Below are 7,917 nucleotides of genomic sequence, written 5' to 3'. Positions count from 1 at the left end.
ATTACAACAAGTTCTTTTATTCAATTTAAGTTTGAAATAATTATTAGATAAATTGAAGTCTAAGTAGTCAAAGAATATATTTGTAGTCAAAGAAGTCAACCTTTATGGAGCTATTTGTATGAAAGATAATTTAAATTGTTTAATAAGTTTAATTTATAAAAAAATGGGGAGTTTTACTAATTATTAGTAGTCAAAGAAATCAACCTTTATGAAATATCCATTGACTTTACTAATTATTAATCATTTTTGGAGAATATAGTTGTTCGCTTTTAGTGAGTCTCCCCTTCAACTATGTTTTTTTCATTTATAAAGCTCAAACTTTATATTTTGCTTAAAGGATCTAGTCAATTATTCTCGAATCAACGTAATGTTTATATAAAGAGACTAAATACAATAAATGTTGTCCAACAACTTTTTTTATTTTTACAAACTAATATTTATAATTCATACCAATCATTGTGAACATTATCACCATAGACATACACAAAGCCTAGTATAAAAAAAAATAAACACAAAGTCATTGATATTCATGTCAATCATTATGAACACTATCATCACACATACACATGAATCCATTTGTCATGTCTTGAAATATAAGTTTCATTTGAATTTTGATTTGATTTTTGTTTTGTCACCATGAGATTGATACAAAATACACAATGTAACGTTATATTTTTCGTAATTGTTTTACAAGTGATTTAATTGCATTGCAAGATTAACTAAATTTAATTCTAGTGTTATAATTAATTATTAAAATAATTATGAGACAATGGTGTGTGATATAAATTTTTCATGAAAAGGATATACATAGATATCTTTCTATATATCAGTTGTATTCGGATGATCAATATACAACTTTTTCTTGAATTAACAATTTTTTTAAAATAAATCCATTTACATATGTATGTTATGTTTATATATGCAAAAAACCTTGTTTGAGAGTGAATAGTAAGTTTTAGGATGTTTGGGCTGAGATGAATGAGCCTTCAGTGATATGAATGAAGTGGGTAGGCTTAGGAAGTAATGGGTGCAAATAGAAAGAAGATAAAGAGTCAAATTCTCGTTTTTTAGTGATTCAAAAGAACCACAACACAAACACTCTCATTTTACTCTCTTCTTCCTCTCTAAGGCAACCCATCATTAAAGAGTGTGCGATCTTGAAACCCTAGCACATAGTACCTTATTGTTGAGCTTCTTTTTCTAATTTTGACTGATTTCAAAGGTGAGAGACGCTCCTTTTTTTTCCCTCTCATCCTCCATTTTCATTTTCCACTATGGGCACTTTGAAAAAGCTTCATAAAAGTGTTCACTTTCAAGGTTTTGATGTGTTTTATGTTTACTTTTGTGGTTTGGATGGTGTGAATGATGTAGAACTACTATAGAAGCAAGGGAAAGCTTGCATCTTGGACTCCAGGTCTCCTCTTTCCTCCCTTTCTTTATCTCAAAATAAGTTCATTGAGTTTGATAATTAAGGAAGCTTTACTTTGATTGAATGTTTTGTTTGAGTGGTTGATGCTCGAAATGTTGTTTTCAGGTGTGGAATGATTTGTATGTATAATATATGATGTGTAATTTGATTTGGATTTGATATAGAAGCCATTTGAGGTCTTACTCAAGAAATTCAAAGTTCTACAAACGATTACACTTAAGCCAAAAGTGATTTTTGCTTAAGCAAAAATATCTGTCAATAAAATGTGGTTGTTGGATTTCAGGCTTAAGTGTAGGTGAATCTAGGCTTAAGCGTATATGAATCCAAGATAAAGCATGATTAAGCTTAAGTGTATGTGGATCTAGGCTTAAGCATGACTAGGCTTAAATGTAATTTCACATAGGCTTAAGCGTAGGTTCCTGTCAAGTTTCCTTTGGTGCATTTTAATTGAAATTCAATCTTAAATGTTTCTTGAACTGTATGTGAACCTTAAATGGAATGAATAGAGTTGATATATCTTGTTATTCTTATGTAATTCACATTCATATGTTGGGATTGGTGTTTGATCATGAGAACTTGAGAGTTTATGATTGGTGAGAATGACGTGAATGGTGAATTGATGATGAATTTAACAATATGTGAATAATGAATTGATGATATGTTGAATGAGATATGCATGATGAGTCGATGATGGATTGAATTATCATGAATGAATTGAATTATATTGATGGTGGTGGATGAATGTAATGATGATGTGATATAATGTATGTCATAAGATGTATGCATTAATGAATGATATTACATATGAGTAGGCACATAAGTTAAAGGTGCTAAGAAGATCCTCAACCTAATGTTGGAGGTTATTTGTGGTGGCTAATTGTGAAAGGTCCTATAGAATGGATGATTGGGTGAATCCCTAAATAGGTTAAGGTTGTTGCAAGCCTTACCGAGGTAAGCCACTACCCATGCTCATCCATTTTCGCTAAAATCACACTTCCTTTGTAGGGTTCATTTGAGTTTCTTCGAATGATCAAAGTTTGACTATGTTAAAGGATGTACTTGGGTTAATTACTCAAGATGAAATATTTTGAGACTAAAAAGTCAGCACGACATAACATGATAGTTAGACATATACATTGATAATTGTCACATGAGAATGATGTGTTATTTGATGAGTCGTATTAGTATATGGCTATCGAAAAAGTGAAGGATTTATATATCTCTTTTAACATGACGATCTTATATTATTTCAATTATGTGATGTTTTCTTTTAAAATGAACTTATCCTTGCGTTTTCTGTTGAACTACGATGATTGTATCTTTGACATGGGAGTAGATTACCTTTAGTGATACTAACAGAGGACAATGGTGAGCTTTGTTTCGAGGACAGTGAACCTCCTTACTACACTAAATCACTTTGATCAAATTCATTCTAGTGTTTTATTCATATATTTGTGTATTTATAAGGATAATGGGCTGCATCATAACTAAATTGATTCTCCACTATAACAACTTTTACATTCCACTACTAACAACCTATAACAACATTTGGCATTTTCCTAAGACATACTACTACTAGTGCTTCGTGCATATACTACACAAAATTATCTAGATAAGCTGGTCTGGTTGTTCTCCTCTTGGGCTTATTGTTGCTTCTTCCTATCATTTAGTATATATGATATTGGTTTTTTTATTATAGTTAATATGAAATTTTAGTTTTTCAATGTTTTTTTTACTAGAATTTAATCTTTCATCTTTTTTATTATTATAATGCAGCTATTCAATTCTTTTAATTGTTATAATTAATTAGTCTTTTAATTTCATTAATTTATTTTATTTAAAACTCCGACTCTCAATTTCTCATTTTCCCCTCAAAGTTTCTATGAATTAAGTCCTATTAAATCATCCAATAATCGTTCATGCAAAATCTACCAATCAAAATATTATATTTCACTAAAAAGAACCAAATAATTCCCTAAAAAAAATCAAATAATCCATTTTTATGTTCAAAACATCAATATGATATGCTACAAACTCTTAAAATTCAGGAAATTTTATAGTTTTAGACTTTAGACTTTTTACATAATTTTATTTTTTCTCAGATCCATCTTCTTTTTTAGAATACAAATCCATCTTAAATATATAATTATTTGAGTTGAAATATGGATTTAATGATTTGTGTAAATAAAAAAGTGACAAAGTAATAATTTGCTTAATATGGATGGAAGAATATCAAGATTGAAGACTGAAGAATGAATTAGTCCGTATTTAGATCATAACCGATTAAATTAATTACTTTTTAGATGAATTTAATTTAGTTTCAAAATAATTTACTTTGAAGTAATTATATGTTTAAATAGTTCTATATATATGAAAGTGATAATTTATCTATTTAAATATTTTTTATAATTAACTTTTTTAGATGTTAATTTAACATTAAAATTATTTTTCGTTCTTTAAATATTGGTTTGGACCGGACAAATAACTATTCAATATATTTAAAATTATTAAAACATTTAATTTTATTGGGTTTTTAAAAGAATTTTTGAAAATAAACAATTATTTCTTTAACTTAAAATGTTATTTTTTTGTCTCGAGTTAAAGATGACAAATATCTTTTAATTCATTTCATTAAAGATTAATCTTTCTAGTAATACCTGATATAATAATAATAAATTTTACTTTCAATGAATTTGAAATAAGATTTTGCCTCTATAATAATAATAAACATGCTCAAGTCAATTACTAAAACAATATTTTAGTTCAACATATTATAAAAAATGATGGGATCGGATGAGGATGATAATAATATGTTGTGTTAATAATTAATAAGGTGTTGTACAAATGGCTGAATCAAAGATCAATGGGCAGGAAGCACAATTACGTCCATCAACCCTTTTTTTAGTAAATAAAAAAAGTGATGCATTTGGAATCAAATTAGTCACTGCATTTGGCAATATCAGAAGACGTAGATTTTTTATTTTTTTTTGTTGGTTACAGACGTAGATATGTGTTTATTCATAAATAAAAAACAAATATTTCAAAATTACAACTCTTAATATTTGATCCATGTGTATCGTATGATATATAAAATTTCACCTAGGATTTATTTCTTATAATTTTTAGTGAAACTAATTCTATAATTTTATAGTCTATATGGAATTTTCTCATTAAATTGAAATAGTAATACGAGAGGCTCCCATAGAAAAAAAAAATAGTAACATGAGAGGTTTACAAGATATCTCAAGTAACAATACCACTTACATATAAAAAAAGAAGTAATATAATAAATAAATAAAAAAGTAACAGTACGATACCACTCATAATTCGGGTAAGAGGAGTATTTAAAATGTTAACAACGCACTCTTTACCATTTTACCATGCTAACATGTTATTTAACACACTTTTCAAATATTTTATTATTTTTAATTAAAATTTATTAAAAATTACATTCATTGATATTTTTTATATAACATTCAATAATATCTAACCTTACGATTTTAAATTTGATCCAATTTTATAAAATAAAATCATTAAAAAATGTATACCATGAAACAGTTAATTCAGAACATATCAGAAAGTACAGCATGTCTCTTGGCTGACCGAATCCATCAGCAAAATATTAAATTAAAGTTTGCATTGCAACTTGCAAGATGAAAGAGCCAACGGCATAACTTAAAATTCTACGAATATTATTTCGTCAAAAAAGAAATATATTATAATTAATGATACGATTTATTTTTATTACTTATGAATATAACATTATATCATAATGACATTTTAGCCTAATTTTCCTTTTCATAACAGATCCCCATTCTAAATTCCATAAATAAAATAATAATGATACTATACTATATAATTTTACAGTAAATTGTGAGGTTATAAGGGTTGTTTTATCATGAAATGAGAACAACATCCCCTTGTTTTTTCTATTTTTGATAAAGAACACCCCCTTATTCTAAAAAGCTGTTTACCATTTCTAATAATAAAAAAAGCTAAATCTCAAATTGTTTTCACAATTATTATTCATTTCTCTAGCTTTGTTTTCCTTTTCATTAATATCAACGTCTTGCAATTTTGTAATAAATTAACAGCCGAAGAGTTAAAAACTAAAAATGGTTCTAAAAAAAAACAAAAGATGACATTTATGGAGGTTATCTGAGTTTTGGAATAATGATTTAGTCTAAATTTAAATCTATTATAAAAGAATAATTTAGGATAATTCTTGAATGTGATATGGTTCGATGTAAAGTTAGGTCTGTACGCTAACACGAAATCTAATAGAATATTTTGTTTTGCACACATCCATTCAATATTTTTTTTAAATACTAATATAATTGACAAATTCCTCTCATGTAACCAAAAAAATATAATTGACAAATGGGCAAGTCTTCTAATTTATTTATGGTAATTGCATCTTCCTTTTTTAAGATATGCTCAAATTGTTCTTATTTTTCCTCCCATTTTAAAAAATTAACTTTTCTTTTCTTAAAAGATTAAGTACATGTTTGAAAATGATTATTTTTGAAAAAAGTAACTACTTATTTCTTATAACTTTCTGAAAATGAAAAATATATCTGATTATTTATTCAAACTTAATTGAACTGAAAACATGCTTATACATATTACACCCAATTAATTGTAATGTGAATAAATACTCCAAGTTTTTTTATGGACAAATTTTAGGTGTTAATTTTCTTTTAGGAAAAATGATTCATCAAATCCATTCAGGACTTTTCTCTCTTTCTATCTTTTCAATCACTAAGTTAATTTTATAAATCCCAAAAGACTAGTGATTTAGTATGCACAAGTCTACACGTGCTTTTCCCGTGCCATTTGCGGCTTTAAGCCTCAGCTAAAGGCTAGTTATGTAAAATCTAGTATTATTGAATTTGGTAGAATTAATTTTAAGAATATAACTTTGTATCTTGGTATGGTATTTTAAAGTGGGAGTAGATTTTTTTTTTTAACCAGGATATACATGAGGCTAAGAAGCTTGTTATGACACTCAATTATTTTTTTATTAGGTTAACTAATTTTAGGATAAAGTGATACTTTATATAAAGTCGAATATCAAATTTCAAATTTTAATTAACGGATCTTAAATATCAACCACTTATACTAAAATCTTTTAGTGAAAAATTAACCTTATTTAATTGGTAAAGTAGAATGGGAATTCGACAATAAAAAAAAATCATATTTTTGGATAACAAGTCGATGATTAAACTTGATTTTAAGGAAGATCTCAAGTTTAATGAATGAAAAAAATATGATTGAAAGATAATTAAAAAATATGATTGAAAGATAATTAAAAAAAATGATTAATCACATTTTTCAACACTAACTAATAAAAGTTGAAATATTAACTTCTCAATCCTCCCAAAATTGATTCAACTTGCTGGCAAGATTATTTATATAAATTTGCTTTTCATTTTAATAAAATGTATTGTATGGAACATTTACAATTGGTTTCTAAAGAATATTTCTAGTTCATTCCTTAGAAGAAGAAAAAATTTCTACTCGCGGCAAGATTGATTTTCTTGAACACATGCAAAAAATACTTACCAACACAATCAAATCTCTCAAAATTAATTTTGCTATATAGAATTGTTTTTTTAGGGTGTATAGAATTGATTTTAAGAGTAAACAAACCGGAACTAATTCAAGTTTTGAATATCATTATCATCTATTTATATTTATATATAATATTGAAGTTCGTCTATTAAAGTTGCCACATGATTTTTTTTTTAAATTTCATATTTTTAAAACTCTTTTAATCAATTACTTCAATTCTTAAAATAGAAATTAAAAGTACATCAATTTTTCATAATAATAAAAATATTTTATTATATATATTAACATTATATATATATTCATATAAAATTTATTAATTTTTATTTTTCAAGTATATGTAAATTATATTATATTTTAATGGGTTAATTAAGTTTTTAGTCCTCAATTAATTTTTTGTCATTACTTTTAGTTCTTCTAATTTTTTTTACTCATTTTTAATCTCTCATTTATTTTTATTGTTTAAAATTAGTCCTAAATATAAAATAAACGATAGGTTAAAATTGACAAAACATACACTAATTTTGAGTAATAAAAATAAATGAAAAATTAAAAATAGACAAAAGGGACTAAAAATACAAACAAAAAAATTAATCAAAACTAAAAAATTGACAAAAAAAATTTGAAGAACTAAAAGTTAATTAAAATTATTTTAATCTTACACATATAATATTCAATTCCTCTTTTATTATTTTTATTTTATTTTTTTCTATTTAGTAAATTAAAATTCAAAATGTTGAGAATAAAAGAAGACAGTACAGATATATATGAAATAAATGAAAATTTAATAAAAATAAATAAGTAATAATTTGAAATAACATTAAAAATTAGATAGTCAGAAAAAAAAATCTCACAACTTTAGTAAGATTTTTTATATTATAAATATATCAATATTATAATTAAAAATTGAAAACCAA

General features: G+C 25.4%; 1 long non-coding RNA gene across 1 annotated transcript; it reads left to right on the top strand.

The window, feature by feature from the left end:
• Window positions 1-1,093: 1,093 nt before the first annotated feature.
• LOC106795399 (uncharacterized) lies at window positions 1,094-2,793 on the top strand. Its single transcript, XR_001383837.2, has 3 exons — window positions 1,094-1,222; window positions 1,372-1,414; window positions 2,242-2,793. It is a non-coding gene; the product is annotated as an uncharacterized lncRNA (long non-coding RNA).
• Window positions 2,794-7,917: the final 5,124 nt, after the last annotated feature.

This window comes from Glycine max, chromosome 12 (assembly GCF_000004515.6).
Source record: "Glycine max cultivar Williams 82 chromosome 12, Glycine_max_v4.0, whole genome shotgun sequence".
NCBI classification, from domain to species: domain Eukaryota; kingdom Viridiplantae; phylum Streptophyta; class Magnoliopsida; order Fabales; family Fabaceae; genus Glycine; species Glycine max.
Note: the sequence above shows the minus strand (reverse complement) of the source record. Positions and strands in the feature narration are given on the sequence as shown.